Raw genomic sequence first — 16,602 nt, 5'->3', positions numbered from 1 at the left:
AAACACTTTTGTTTTAAGAGTGTTTTGTGTAGTTCAACCAAAATGTCACACCGACAACGTTGCTTGATTGCTTGATCTTAGTGGAACTGCACAAGAGGAGATCTTACTTCCTATCCGTTAAGGCGAATTTGGTTCAGATCTTCTTCTTGTGAGTTGTTTGAATTCCGCATCATGAGAGGTCAGTACTAGCCTTCTTTCACATGATTCTGCAGTGTGCATTCATATGTTGTGCTACTTGTGCGATAATGTTGCTTGATTTTAGTGAACTGCACAAATGGAGACAAGACTTCCAATCTGTATGTGCACTGTAATATCCCATTGAGGTAAGATAAGGATATTTCACAACTGCTGGCCTGTATTTTGCCACTTTCATCAGAAAATTAAGTATAGTACTATACTTATGCTCCCTAATTGACATGCCAAATCTTACATTGAAGGCGAAGCTTGTTTGTTATTTAACCAAGTGATGAAGGGGAAGAACAAGGGGAGGAAAAACAAAAATCAACTCCCGGTGCTGTCATGAAAAAGTGGTATTGTCCTTGAGAAGTGCTTCATTTGTGTTGTTTTAAATATTTCCTTTCCTTTTTTTCGAGCAAACAGTGATGCTAGCATTTAGTAGTCCTCTTGTCTTTGCACAACAGGATCATCTTCCTCTGAAGAAGAATATGGAGTACATGAAGTGACTAGTTTCGATTATGCCAGGATAAAGAAGCCCTGTCTATCTTATCATCAGAAGGAGCAGTTGAAGGATGGTTACATTAGTCCCCACAAGACCAAACTAACTTCAGCTCAGAAGGACTGACAAAATCTCCATTTTTTTGTTGTGATGCGCGAGTACAATGTTGTTCTAGGATTCTTTCTGGTGAGTTCCATTTTTCTAAAAGTGTGCTCTACATGGACCATGTATGTGCCTGTTGAAACTGTCAATTCATAGTACAGTTTTCTCTATACTAATCACTTTTTTGTATTTGTGCAAACAGGGGTGCTCAGCTTGATTTCACTGGGAACTGCACAAAATGTTCATGAATACATCGAATCATTCATTTCCACCACAAGAAGGGAGGTGCCGATAAGTTCAAGGCGTTGCAACATATAAGGGCGAAATCATACAAGCTACGCGCGAATTTGGTTGATTTTGGTGGAACTGCACAAAAAGAACAACTGGTTTATTTAGCACGAGGTGCCATGTCAATGTCCGAAATGATGGCAAACCCTGCCCATTCCACAATCGTAGGCATTTGATATTTTGGAATGGGACAACCTTGTCAAATTTTGCTCATTGATTTTAGCAAGACATGTGTTTGATATTTTCGAATGGGACGCCCTTGCTGTCAGCAACGTCGATCAATTTTTTTCTTTATTCTTTAGTTGTGAAGTAAATATTGCCTCTGACATGTGAGTCGCTGAGATGCATAATCATCGATTTTTTGAATGTTCTCTATGAATTGCCAGGCCTGTGTGTTTGATTGCAATGTACAGAAACGCTAAAAACCTGCTCAAACTCTTTGTACTCCTTCTGTTCCTTTTTACTTCGCACATTGTGAAAGTGCATACTTTTTTGTATAAGATTGGTCAAAGTAGAGATACTTTGACTGCAGACAAAACTTGGATGCAGAATAGAAAGGACCGGAGGGAGTACATGTGAAACTGCTGCAAACGAGGTGATCACCCTGGGAATAATGCTAGTACATATTGTTTTGCATGTTCATCCAATGCCAGCGATATAGGAATTCAAACTAATCGAAATAAATTCATTCATACACGGTCGGATTTCATATAAGCATGCCAGATTTCATTACATTTCATACATTCTTCAACTAAAAAGGGCTGCGCTGGAGGTATAATTAATTAACCGAAGCTACCCACCTATGTCCCGCTGAGCCGAACAGAAGCTTCAGTGACTTAACTGCAGGTGCAGTTGCGTAACTAACATGTGGCCTGTTGGGCCCACGTGTCAGTCAGCCAACTGCACCAGCAGTTAAGTAGAAGCACCGTTATTCTCCAGCAGAACTCCTCGACTCCACGTCGCCGCCAAGAAGCTAACCGTCCGTCAATGGTCAAACCGCCTAGCTTGGCTTCAACATGAGGGTAGCAGCGGTGGCCTTACTTGGACCTGAGCGGCGGCGACCTACCATGTTCTACTCTTCCTCGTTTTCTATGTGGCACGGCCTTGTTGGCAGCGGGGCGGGGCCTTGGCGGAGCCGGCGATGTCCTCTGTCTCGTTGCCGGCAGGCGGTGCCTCAGCGGAGCGGTGGAAATCCTCCCCCGCGTTGCCGGCAGGGTGGGGCCTCGGCTGAGCCGGCGATGTCCTCTGCCTCGTTGTTGGCGGGGCGGGGCCTCGGCGGAGCCGACGGTGTCCTCCGCCTCGTTGTTGGCGCCACGGGGCCTTGGCGGAGCAGGGCCTCGTCGACGCCAGCGGAGCGGGGACTCGTCGGAGCCGGCATTGTCCTCTGCCTCGTCCTCGGTCTCGCCAAACAGCACCTCGCCCGCTTCATCGCCCTCTTTGCTAGCCTCTTTGTAGGCGGCCGTAGCCTCCACCACCAGCATGCGCTCCCGCCAGCGCTCAAGGCGGCCCTTGCGGGCGGAGTGGTACAAGTCGAGAAGCGCCTCCTGCTCCACCCGCTCCGCGGTGATCTGCTCCTCCACCTGCAGATGCTCCTAGAGGAGATGGTGGTTGTAGGCGTCGTCGGCCTGCGCCTCCCAGAACTGCTCCTGACGCATCTGCCTCACACTGTCCATATATTGGGCACGGGCCTCGCCGATGGTCATGGCGCAATGCACCGGCGAGGATGGCGCGGAGGAGGGGGTTGGCGCCGGATCGTCGACTACCATGTTCTCCATTGGGACGTCGTCGTCCTCCGGCTGCCTGCCGGCCAGCCGGTCGGCAGCAATGGCTACCATCTCCTTGTGGTCCGTCGTCCAGCCGTCCCGAAGAGCGCTGGAGCGTGAGGATGCCATGGTGGGCAGTAGTGGTGTGGACAAGAGAAAGGGAACGGATGCAGATGACTGCGGCTATGGCCGGCGCAGCAGTTTATGTAGCAATGGTGGGCGGGCGGAGGGACGGATGTGTGGCGCCGGAGTAGCCGCCTCGGCAACCGTGTATCATAAATGTGGGCGGCAGATGGACGGACAGACGACACTTGTGTCGTTTGAAGGCGGAGCAATCGCCTGCACCAGGAAGCGGGGCGGGCGGCGCTGACTGTTTCGGGCGGAAAGCGCGCGCGGGCGAGGAGATGACTTTACATGGAGAGGATGACAATGGGGACCCACCAGGTCCATAGCCTACGTACGCAAGTGCCTCCTTATTATATATATATATATATATATGTGTGTGTGTGTGTGTGTGTATAAAACTATACTCCCTCTGTCTAGGTGAATAACTCGTATTAGAAGGTGCATCACGACCTAGGTGCAAACAGATTGGTGGAAAAGAAGAATATTTCTCTCTTCTAAACACAACATTTAATCACAACAGTTAAGAGGATGCCTTATTAGCTACCCATGCAGGCCATCGTAATTCATAGCATGCAAAGCGCTTTTATTTCTTGCCTAATAACTGCATGGGCGTGCTGCATGCATTGGTCCTTGCCCGAGCAAAAAAAAGGGAGGAAAGGGGTTTCCACGGGAAACAACGAGGCAGAGGTGGAAGCGCTCGCTGGAGTCATTTATTTTGCTTCCCCCTGGTTTCCTGACATCACGGTCCCACACCATTGTCAACCTATGTAGTACTAGTCAATAAACGAGAGAATTGCACAAGAAGCGGCCGACAGCTGGGACCAAGCAGCTCGAGCAGTATTTGTGTTTTTGAGGTGTGAGCACTGCAGAGTTTTTCGATGTTTAGCCTAGATATTAATTTTTCTCCTTTGAACAACAAATAAAACATCACTGCAGGTATTAACTCGGCGGGCTATGGCCCGTCTAGCCCAGCCCAGATATTAATTTTTTCAAGCTGAAAATGGCTAGCCCATCTATACTTTCTTTTAGGAATACCCAGGCAAGGTCAAGTTGTTATTCTCCGCCCGCTGGGCTGCAAATCTTTCCTAGGAGGGATGCATTAGGCTTAACAAGAAAATGGGCTTTAAGAAATAATAAATGGGATGTAATTATAAAAACTGGGCAGTAACTATAAAAAAATGCACCAAACATGTGATTACTTTATAAAATATATTTTTTGGATATTGAAAATTTTAATTTCATTAATTGTTGCGAGCGCAATGTTTCATTGGATTTTTACGTAAAATAAATTTATATTGAAATTGTATTTAATCTGACTAGAAATTTTGGGATAAAAATATTTCGGATCCCATCAAAATGTGGGAAATTTTATTAAATTCTGTTTTGAACGGTTGGTTGAAATGGGCTGTACTTTTAACAAACTGTAAATGGGCTGTAGTAAATTCCATTAGAATTCAAAAATGGGCTACACATTCTTACAAATCTCAAATGGGCTATAAGTTCTCCGCCACACACTTCTGGCCTTACTAAGTTGACACGTCCCCTAAAAAACAAAGTTGACGCGTATGCAAGGTATTGCCAACTTATAGTCAACACATGGTTCTAGCAGCAGTGGCCGTTGGATGTCCATCCAATGGTTGCCGTGCTTCTTCTTAAATCTCGGATATTCTAGCTTCACCTGCCCAAAAAATGATTCCTCCCCCTGACATCTGGGGAGCACCGTTTCAGAAGCTGACCTGTGGGCCTACTAAGTTGATGTGCCAAGGGCTTTGTCAACTTAGTCAATATAAACGATTCTAGCTGCAGTGACCATACGATGTCCATCCAACGGCCGTAGTGCTTCTTCAATCTCTGGTCTTCTTGCTCCAGCCGCCCAAAGCAGCGCCGGTCGTGCCGCCTGCTCCTGCCTCCCGTGGCCGGCTGTGCTGCCGTGGAGGCCTCACCACCCCCTACTATTCCCATCGCTGGCTAGGCCCTGCGGCGACGGCAGCCTCACAACGCAGCTGAACAAGTGAACCCTCATACTCCTCTCTGCATGGGCATCTGCTGCCGCGTCTTCACCGGCTCCGCATCGTCCTGTTCCTAGGCCTCGCCGTCGTCCACCACCCTGGTGCTCTCGGCGCGGCATGGTCAACGTGGAAGGAATGACTTCCATCGGACGTGGACTGTACGTGGAGAGGCTGACAGCTGGGTCCACGGCGGCAGCAAGGAAGTGCCTCCTTATTATGCGGAAAATAATGATTCCTCCACCTAACAGCAGGGACCCACCGGACGGGCCACCAGTATTTTGCGAAAAAAATCATTTCCCCCTGACTGCTGGGACCCACCGGACGAGCCACCGTATTTCGCGAAAAAAATGTTCCCCCCGCAGTCAGCTCAGACCCACTGGAAGTGCCTCCTTATTACGCACAAAAAAATGAATACTCCCCCGGCTAGATGGGACCCACCTTGCTGGGAGGCTGACTTGTGGGCCTACTAAGTTGACGGGGATGAAGGGCTTTGTCAACTTACTAAATATGAACGATTCGAGCTCCAGTGACCGTACGATGTCCATCCGACGACCGTAGTGCTTCTTCAACCTCTGGTCTTCTTGCTCCAGCCGCCCAAAGCAGCGCCGGTCATGCCGCAAGCTCCTGCCTCCCATGGCTGGCTGTGCTGCCGCAGAGGCCTCACCGCCCCCTACTATTCCCACCGCTGGCCAGGCCCTGCGGCGACGGCAGCCTCACACCGCAGCCAAACCAGTGAACCCTCGTAGTCCTCTCCGCGCGGGCTTCCACTGCCGTGTCGTCCCCTTCCTAGGCCTCACCGTCGTCCACCGCCGTGGTGCTCCCCGCGCGGTGTGGTCAACGTGGTCAAGGAATGACTTCCATCGGAAGAGTATTGTACATGGAGAGCCTGACAACTGGGTCCACGGCCACAGCACAGTTTTTTTGTGATTTGCCAAGTAAGTCGCTTTGTCAGGCCTATTGGGCTGCAAATCTTTCAAGACGAGGAGAGCTTTCATTCGGCTGGCCGAGAAAATGGCCCATCAGTAATGAGAAATTGGCTGTACAATTTTAAAACACATCAAACCGGCAATTAGTTTCAAATATCTTTTTTTTCATTTCAAGATTTTAAATTACATTAATTTTTATGTGTGGAGAATTTGTTGGATTTTATATTGATATACATTTATTTTTAAAATCAGTTTGAATGTGAGTCGAAATTCAGGATTAAAAATAGTTCGGACCGCATCGAAATATGCAAAATTTCGTATAATTTTTTAACTGTTGCCACAATATGGGCTGTAATGCTAACAAAAAGAATATGGGCTCCAAAAAAACCTTAAGAATTAGCAAATGGGCTATAAATTATTGGAAATAATGACAGATGGGCTGTATGATGTTTTCCACAGATTTGAGGCTTTCCTAAAAAAAAGGTTGACGCACAAGCACTGACTGTTGGATGTCCATCCAACGGCCGTCGTGCTTCTTCAATCTCTGCTCTTCCTGCTCCAGCCGCTTAAACAAGGGCCGGCGGGACTGCCTGCTCCCTCCTCCTCGCGGCCGGCTGTGCTGCCGCGCAGGCCTCACCGCCCGACCGTACTCCCATCGCTGGCCTAGCCATCCCTCTACTCACCCACACCTGCTGTTATTCTTCGGGGACGGCAGACGAACCAGTAAACCCTCGTACAATCGTAGTCCCCTCCGAGTGGGAAACAACTGCCGAGTCTTCCCTGCCTCCGTGTCATCTCCTTCCTAGGCCTCGCCGTCGTCCACCTCCCTGGTGCTCTCGGCGCGGCGTGGTCAATGTGTTCAAGGAACAACTTCCATCGGACGTGGACTGTACGTGGAGAGGCTGAAAGCTGGGTCCACGGCCGCAGCAAGGAAGTGCCTCCTTATTACGCGGTAAATAATGATTCCTCCACCTGATAGCTGGGACCCATCGGACGGGCCACTGTATTTCACGAAAAAACGTTTCCCCCTGACTGCTGGGACCCACCAGCTACATCTTCGCACGCAAGGAAGTGCGTCCGGGCAAAAAAAAAACGATTCGCCCCCTGACTGCTGGGACCCACCAGCTACATCTTCGCAGGAAAGGAAGTGCCTGACAGTCGGGACCCACCTGGTCGAAGCGTACGTAGCATTGTCATTCTGGTGGCGAACGTGTACGTACATACTGGTCGATGTAGAGGCGCGCACGTGTCATAGTAGAGGCGCGCACGTAGCATGTACATGTACGTACAGCGGCCAGGGTGCAAGAAAGAAAATACGGCCACATATGTGTACATATGGGCGGGGTCTCGAACGCCTACTCGCGCATACGTACGGCCAGGGCTCGTGTACATTGCTGGGTCAGAACGGAGAAACAGTGTCGTCGTCGTGTTCATGGGGAGGAAACGGAATGCGTCGTGTTCATGGGGAGGCAACAGAATGCGTCGTGTTCATCGGGAGGGCTTGGACGGAACAGGCGATGGAAACAAGGCCTGGCGTACCACAAAACGGAGGAAACAGCCTTGTGTTCGACCGGCCATGTTCGAAACGGGATCCTGTTCATCGGGAGGTGTCTGGCGTACCGCAAAACGGAGGAAACGGACCTCCTACGATCGAAACGGGGGTCCTGTTGATCGGAAGGGGTGTGGCGTACCGCAAAAGGGACGAAACGGACTTGTGTTGGAGCGCTACGGTCGAAACGGGGGTCCTGTTCATCGGGAGGGGTGTGGCGTACCGCAAAACGGGACTCCGCGGGATACTGTTCATCTCCACCGTCGACCCCCGCTAGCCTCCACGAGGTACTGTTCATCCACCGTCAACCTCCTCCAGCCTCCACCTGCGGCTATTCATCCACGGGCTCCTGTTCATCCAGCCTCCACCACGCGCTACTCCACCGGCTACTGTTCAACTAGCCCTCTCCATGGGCTCCTGTTCAACCACCCCTCCACGGGCTACTATTCATCCTGCCCTCCACCGTCTACTGTTCATCCTGCCCTCCACGGGGTGGTCCTGTTCATCCAGCCCTCCACGGGGTCCTGTTCATCCAGCCCCAACCGGCTCAATCGATCGGGGTCCTGTTCATCCAGAGGCAACACCACGGGGTCCTGTTCATCCACCCCCATCGGGAACTGTTCATCCAAACCCCCTGCAACGCTCACTATTCATCCAGAGGCAGCATCTATCAGCTTCAGTTAGCAGCAGTAGCGAAGGAATCGCTCGATCGGGTTCAGTTAACAGCCATCGATCGATCGCTCGGGTTCAGTTAGAGCCAACGCCTCGCACACACGCGCGTACGTGTACGAGAGAAACGCGCATCGCTCGGCCCCCGACCTTCCACCGTAACCGGGAACTCCCCGAAATTTTCCTCCCCCTCGCTTCTACCACGGTTTTTTCCGTCATGGATGGCCCAAAGAATGTCATGCATCTGCGTCTCCGGCCCGCCCAGGACGAAAAGCCCATTTTCTGTCAAGATTTTTTGTCATAGAAGTAGGAGCCCACCACATCTATGATGATACCGGGTTTTGTCACAATTATCGTCATAGAAGTGTCATATGTATGACAGATTTTTTTTTCGTTCGGCCCAAAATCTCATGGATGTGTCTTTTTTTGTAGTGATTGTCATATTGCTTTGCATGATCATGTAGTTGACATTGTATTTGTGGCAAAGCCACCTTTCATAATTCTTTCATACATGTCACTGATGAGTCATTGCATATCCCGGTACACCGCCAGAGGCATTCACATAGAGTCATATCTTGTTCTAAGTATCGAGTTGTAATTCTTGAGTTCTAAGAAAATTAAAGTGTGATGATCATCATTATTAGAGCATTGTCCAGTGAGGAAAGGATAATGGATACTATGACTCCCCCACAAGTTGGGATGAGACTCCGGACGAAAAAAAGAGGCCATAAAAAAGAGAAGGCCCAAAAAAATGAGAGAAAAAGAGAGAAGGGACAATGCTACTATCCTTTTACCACACTTGTGCTTGAAAGTAGCACCATGATCTTCATGATAGAGAGTCTCCTTTGTTATCACTTTCATATACTAGTGGGAATTTTTCATTATAGAACTTGGCTTGCATATTCCAATGATGGGCTTCCTCAAAATGCCCTAGGTCTTCGTGAGCAAGCAAGTTGGATGCACACCCACTTAGTTTCTTTTCGAGCTTTCATATACTTATAGCTGTAGTCACTACAAAAAAATACACTTCTGTGATGATACATGTTTGTCACAGTAGGTCACGTTTTTTGTCATGCATGTACATCCATGACGATTTTATGACAGAATCAAGATAGTCATACCTGTGCTGTCGTAGAAGTGTTCCATGACATTACCAAAATTATCATGACGGAAGTGTCCACTTCCATGACAATAAATCGCGCGTCACAGAAGTGCTTTCGTCAAGGGTGACCGACACATGGCATCCACCATAACGGAACGCCGTTAAGATATCGGGTCGGGTTTTGGATCCGATAACCCGTTAACAACCCCGACCAATGGGGATTTTCCACGTGTAAAATCATCATTGGCTGGAGGAAACACGTGTCGGCTCACCGTTGGGACAGATGTCATCCGCTCATTGGACCAAAGGCGCCTATGATACGGCGACACGTGGCATGGCCCAACAGAGGCCCATTCCTGTGAAAAGGACGGCCTGTTTGACTTGGTCAAAAGGTGGCGGGCCGGCCCACGGAAAGCCTGTTAATGGCCTGTTCGCATATAGCCCATTTACAGCCCGCTGACCCAGGGCCCGTTACGCCCTATCCGAATTAGGCCCAGTAGCGTCATCTGGGCCATCCAATATGATTCAGCCTGTTTTAACTTCCGGCCCTTGTGTGGCCCATGACTTCTTTCGGCCCACATGAGGACCTTTGTAACTCTTGGCCCATTAATGCCCCGTGGTGAAACTGGCCCGTAATGAACAGTGTATCTGTCGGATTTCGGGTTCCGGCAGACCCTTGAGGTTCAAACACTGGGGTGCGCGCGGAGATTTCGCCTCCTACCTACCTGCACCCCTCCGCCTCGCTAAGATCTAAGCTATGGAAAGAACAACACAAGAGACACAGAGTTTATACTGGTTCGGGCCACCGTTGTGGTGTAATACCCTACTCCAGTGTGTGGTGTGGTGGATTGCCTCTTGGGCTGATGATGAGGAACAATACAAGGAAGAACAGCCTCGTGAGGGTCTGTTCTTGGCTGGGGCGATGAACTGCTGGGAGGAGTTCCGTCACCCTTCTCTCTCTGTCTCTTCAATCGTTGGTCTCGATCCCCCTAAAACACTCTCTCTTTTCCTCTCTCTATTTTTTCCCTCTCTGCCCCCTTTGCTGGCTGGTCCTATTTATAGAGGCCCTGGTCCTCTTCCCAAATATCGAGAGGGAAGGGAGCCAACAATGGCAGGCTAATTTGAAGGGGGACAGCTAGTGCTAGCGATCCTGACAAAAGTAGTCTTCGCCTGCACAAAGCTGTGGTGGTGACGCCGTCTTGGGCTCCACAATGACCTCTGTCTTGCAGTCCTCCTGGTCTTGGTCTTGTTGCACCAAAATGGCAACCTTTGCCTGACGCCTCGGTACTCCGTGGCTGCGCTTGCTCCCTTTGCACCAAAGAGGAAAGGAGGACACTGTGCGGGCTGGCACCCGCTTGGCGCCTTTGGTCGTCATGGCTTGCGTCACGGGCACCTCGTGAGGTACCCCGCCTTGATCTCTCCGCCTCCTCGCGAGCCAGCCTAATGAGGCCGTGCCTGAGGAAGCTCCGTGTCATCCGCCCCGCGAGGCTTGGCCCCTCGCGAGGGTCTTGGGTCTGTGTTGATGAAGATGGGCCGTGCTGGGCCCCCCTTTGAGCCACGCCGCAGGCCGCAGGCAGGCAAGTCTGGGGACCCCCGTTCCCAGAACACCGACAGTAGCCCCCAGGCCCAAGGCGCGCCCGGACTTGGCCGTGCAGGGAGGCGGAAGGGCAAGAGCGAAGCGCCGCGGGCCCTAACAGCCCGTGGCCTTGGGCGCCGCGGGCCCTAACAGCCCACAGCCTTGGGCGCCGCATGGCGGCTGATTGGACGTGGGCGCCTTAGCGACTGTGCCAGTTGATAAAGCAGCGGCATCTGCCTAGGCTTTGCTTTTCGCTTTCTCCGATTGCTCCTTAGATCCCCTTTCTTGCGCCTCTCCTTCCTTCCTCCAAAATTTCCAGATCTACTCCGACCGTGAGACCTAGGAAGCCATGGCGCCTCGTTAGCCCCCGGCCGTAGCTTGGTACTCGTCTGCCCTGGATTCACCGAACGTGTCGGAGGCGAGCCTCGCCCGGTTGCGCCAGATGGCGGCGGCGCGGGGCATCGACGGGGCGAAGGTTTTCAAGGCCGGCTCCGCCACCCCTGAGGGTCAAGGGAGCACCTTCTATCCGTTCTTCGTAAGCGCCATTGCTGCTGGCCTGGTGCCTCCCTTCTCCGAGTTCTTCTTCTCTGTCCTCCGCCATTATAAGCTACAGGCTCTGCATCTCCACCCCAACTCCGTTCTTCTCGTGGCAATCTTCGCCTATTACTGCCAGGCTCACGTAGCGGTGCAGCCCTCAGTGGCCTTGCTGCGCCACTACTTCTACCTCCGGACCTCTCGCGGTCCTGCTTCCGTGTGCGCGAGCTTCATCGCATACAGTGGCGCCATTGCCATCTCAAACCCCGGGAAAAGGATTGAGGGCTTCAGGAGCAAGTGGGTCTTGGCGGATGCTGGGCGCATCCACCCTCGGCTGATCTTGCCCACGGAGCAGCCCACGAGCTCCAGCGATTGGGGTCGAGCGGAGCTCGCGGACCCCCGTGCGAAGCTGGTGTTGGAGAAGATGGACGCGGATCTGAGGCCAACCAACATGGCGGTGGCGAAGCTGACCGGCGCGTCGCTGCTGAGGGAATTCCTGGAGCACCAGCTGGCTCCGCTTCGGCAGTACTCACTTCCGATGTGGAGGCCCCATCCGAGCCCCGCGGCCTTGGCCGACGGAGATCTGGCTGCGGTCCTCTAATCTCTGGTCGGGGGCGATGTGGCGAGGTTGGAGGGCGCTCCTACGCCCTTATTCCTCCGCGACGACTGGGAGCAGGTAGTGGAGTCCATGCCCGTCTTCAACGGGGATGGGCCCGTGCCCATGGAAACTCCCGAGGAACCGGTGGACGTGCCCTCCGACGACTCTAGCAAAGAGGAGGAAGGAGGGGAGCGGGAAAAAGGGCCTGACCCCGAAGCGACTGACGGAGAGTCGAGGGCTTCCCTTCCCCGGTGCAGGTCCCGCGTTCTCCGCCTCTCTCCGAGCGATGACGATGAGGATGACAACGAGGATGACGACGAGCAGGACGGCGAGAGCTTGCCCCAGATCCCGAAGAAGGACAGGACCGGGCTGATCTCCCGCGGGTCTGCCCCGGCCCCGAGGTGGACCGCAGACGCACGTTCCGCTTCCAAGCTCCCCGAGGTTGACCCTTCCAGCCGGCTTTCAGGCTTCAAATTTGGCCGGAGGACGCTCGAGCTCACTGGCGACGACCCGTAAGCATTTGATTCTTGTCTTTATTTCTTGTTCTGCTTCTGAGGCTTGACGTCCGCATCTCTTGGATAGGCTGGCGCCCATAGCAAAGAAGTCGAAGGGAGCTCTCGAGGTTCCATCCATGGCAGCGCCTCTGCCCGCGAAGGAGGGTGACCGCAGCGCATGGGCTTCTCCTGCCCGGTCGTCCTCGCGAGGCCTGGCTGAGCTGGCTGGGGCGAGCTCAGCCCCATGGCCCAAGTGACTCCCAAGGTGCCTTTGCCTGCTGCCGCCACTACAGCCGTTGGGGCGCAGCAGACTCCGCCTCAGGATGCTATGGCCGCGCTGCCGCCTTCTCCTCCTACTCCACTGGCTGCTATCTCTCCGACTCCTTCTGCCGTCCTGGATCGTGCTGCTGCTGAGCTGGACCGGCTGCGGCAGGATCTTCTTGGCGCCGACCCTCGCTTGGTGGCCGGGCGCTTGGAGCTGGCTTCAGGATGGGTTCGCTCCGACGCTTCGATTCGGGCGGCGCTGGTCCAGGCCTCGACGGCTTGCGATGAGTTGAAGCAGGCCGTCCTTGAGGCGAAGGCTGCTCGTGACGCAGCCCTGGGGGAGGTGGTCGACGTCCGTGGTCGCTGCAAGGCGCTGGAGGATGAGCCGCAAGGCCTGCGGGACCAGCTCACGAAAGAGGCCCGCCTTCGCCAAGAGCAGGAAGATGGCGTGAAGGCTCGTGAGGCGGCCGTCAAGGAGAGGGAGGTCAAGCTCAGGAAGCGCCGCGACCGCCTAGGCGCGCTGGGGCAGGAGTTGGGGGCGAGGAAAGCCGAGCTGGACGACAAGGCCCTGATTCTTGCCGAGGACCGCGTGGCCTTCATGGAGATGGAGGCGAAGGCTCGCTCCTCGCTGAGGACACTTTATGACAGCGGCCTGGAGAGCCCGCTGGCTGGCGCCGAGGACGGCCCTGTCAAGCTGCTTCCCTTCCTGGTGCGTGCTCTTGAAGATGTCGCCCTTGGCCTTGGCCCCACGGCTGAGGCCGAGGCGCGTGTCCTGTCTTCTGCAGCACTGACGCGGGTGCTCACCCACATCTACCTTCGCGATCCCGACGTCGACCTCGACAGCCTGCTGGAGCCAGTAAGCGGCGAGCGTGCCGCTGCCACTTCCGAGGCCGTGAAGGGTCGCACGGAGGCTCTGCTGGGGAAGTTCCGGGCCTTCAGCACCAAGCCGAAGCAAGGCGCTGCCGACCCCACTGCTCCATAAGGCGAACCCACTCCGCGCTGCTCCACCGCCGACAAGTGACTCCGTTGTGGCTCCTGTCCCACCTTTAATTCCTGCACATGTATCATGCCTCAGGGAGGCGTTTAAACTTGCGGTTGGCATTGAGATAACAGTGTGGACTGTAATATTTGCTTTTGAATTCCTTGAAATATGCACTATTCCTTCCTACTTGCTTATGTTCTACGCCGGCAGAGCCCGGCCCCGCGCATACCTCACCCAGCGTTAGTCCCGACCGGAAACCAGGACGGGGCCAAGGAGTGAGGGGCTACGTGACAAGTTAGGCTCCTGAGTCGCGATGCTCAGGAGTCCCCCTTGGCGCACAAACAGCAAGTAGGGAGGTGTGATGTGGGTGGATCTTCCGTTCTACGTCTGCAGAGCCCGGCCGCGCGCATACCTCAACCGCCTTTAGCCTTTCGGAACTAAGGAGTGAGGGGCTACGTGACCAGTTAGGCTCCTGAGTCGCGATGCTCAGGAGTCCCCCTTGACGCTCAAACGACCTTCATACCTTGGTTCCGCTCGGGAAGAGGCGCGCGACGAACCAGGACCAGGGGGACCTGGCTGGGCGGCGTGCGTCTGGGTGTGACCCAGGCGCAGCCCCCGTGCCCAGCCCCCTCGCGCGGCACTCCCGAGGGGAGGCGTTACGATGAGGCTAGACACTGAGCTCTGGGCTCCCTGAGGATGATGCGGCCCGGGGGCCACCCTCAGTTGTTTATCACTAGCGCGGAGCATAGCGCTTCCGTATGTGTACGGGCATAGCCGCTCCTCGGCAGTGTCGTCAGCCAGCGCGGAGCATGGTGCTTCCACTGGTACGTGGGAGGGGGCCCCCCTCCGGGAGGAGCCCCCAGGGTGTGTACAGCCCCGCCCTGACACGTGGCTGGCACGGTAGGGCCTGGCGAGGTGTATCTGGGCACCCGTGAGCCAGCGCGGGACTCATGGGGCCCTACCTCTAGGCAGGTTGCGCCTGGCACTGGGCCTTATCTTGTGATGTGTCCCTGCAAATTCGGTTAGATGTCGGCACTCTACGTCCTCAGGTCCCGGCCCTCGAGCTGGTCTCAGCCATTGCTGGTATGCCAGGTCGCGATGCCGTGGACAAGGCCAGAGGGTGAGGGCTGGAGAGCCAGTAAGAGCCCTGAGTCGCGATGCTCAGGTACCCCCTTTAACGTGCAAGTGGTCGGCATGGAGGAGAAGAGGTGCCGTGGACCGGCATCAAATAATCAAGCATGGTGGGTCGAACGCATAACCAGAAATAAATACAAATGGGATACATGCCGCTGGGTGTGGCCCGAGCGACTTGGGGATCATGCAGCCCGAGGGGCGCCCCCAACAAGGTAAGCTAACAACATGAAATAAAAGGGATACACACCGCAGGGACGGACCCACGCGGCCTGGGAATAATGCAGCCCTGGGGGGCGCTCCCAGCTAGAAGTGAAAACTTGAAAGATGTCACCTGATGACGTTGAGGACGAAGGGGTGTTGGTGTAGCAGACTCGGTGGGCTGCGGGAGCCGATCCTCCCGAGCCCCCAGGCCTAGGGGCCTCGAGAGGCTCCGGAGGCGCTGGTGGCTCCTCGCGGACCATCTCCATCTCTACCAGGGCCATGGAACGCCTGGCCTCTTGTGCCTCCATGATGCCCCTCATGAGGCGCTGGTACATGGCAGCCGCGTTCGGCAAGCCATAAGGCACGCGAACATAGCTGTGGGGTGGACCTCCGCAGCGCCCCACTCGCGAGGGCCAGAGGCGCTCCAGAGAGGCGACTCGGTTGAGCCCTGGTATGTCGATGCAGACGCGCAGCCCACCATCCTCGCCTGGATGGGGAGCCACTGCTGGTAGGCGGCGGCCGCCTTTCATGACTCTTGACTCCTGTAACTCCTGAATGGCCTTGCTGACGAACTCCTAAGGGTCTGGCTCTCCTTGCCTTACTCCTTGTTGAGGGAAACATGCTTCATAACACGCCTCCATGTGGTGCCCAAGCGCCTCCCTCGTGACCCTAGCCAGGTCGGTGGCCCTCCAGGGGGGAGCCCCGAGCCCTGCCTGAGGAGGGTGCCGGGCGCGCTTTCCTACGCAATGGAAGGAGGTTCCCCCTGGGCAAGCATGGGCCTAGAGGGGCCTGCCTCCTAAGGGGTCGGCCCGGACGATGTCTTCTTCTTCTTGGGGGCGGTCTCGGGAAGCCTCCTTCTTCCGCGATCCGGGTCTTCCAGTGACGCGGCCTGAAAGGCTCGTTCCAGGGAACACACCACGTCCTTCTCTTCACAGGGCACCATGATGACTCCGCCACTTCCTGGCATCTTGAGGACGTTGTAGCCATGGTGAGTTACGGCCATGAACTTGGCCAGCGCCGGGTACCCAAGGATGGCGTTGTACGGCAGGCGAATGTGAGCGACGTCGAAGTCGATGAGCTCGGTGCGGTAGTTGTCGCGTGCCCCGAAGGTGACAGGGAGGCGGACCTGCCCAATCGGGACCGTGGAGCCGTCGGTGATTCCGGAGAAGGGCTTGGTTGGCTGAAGCTGGCTGTAGGGCACTTGGAGATTGTTGAATGTTTCCACGGACAGGACGTTGAGCCCGGCCCCGCCATCGATGAGGGTCCTGGTGACCACCACGTTGCTGATGATTGGGGAACAAAGCATCGGGAGGACTCCGGCTATAGCCGCACACTTGAACTGATCTGCTGAGCTGAACGTGATGGCGCACGCCGACCACCTGAGAGGGCGCGCGGCTTCGAGCTTGGGGAGGGCTGCATTCACTTCGCGGGCGAACTGCTTGAAGATGCATTGAGAGGCTGGGGCTTGAGCCCCGCCTAGGATGCAGGCAATCGCGCGCGGCTCCTGGAAGCCCCCAACCCCCTCGTCCTGGTGGCGGTCCTCGTTTCTCCTTGGCTACGGCGGCAGCGGAAGGAGGCCTGCGTTGCCTTGCAGGAGATCCTCGCGAGG

Source organism: Triticum urartu, chromosome 2A (assembly GCF_056163025.1).
Source record: "Triticum urartu cultivar PI428250 chromosome 2A, HENAU_Tu73, whole genome shotgun sequence".
In the NCBI taxonomy this organism is placed as follows: domain Eukaryota; kingdom Viridiplantae; phylum Streptophyta; class Magnoliopsida; order Poales; family Poaceae; genus Triticum; species Triticum urartu.
Note: the sequence above shows the minus strand (reverse complement) of the source record.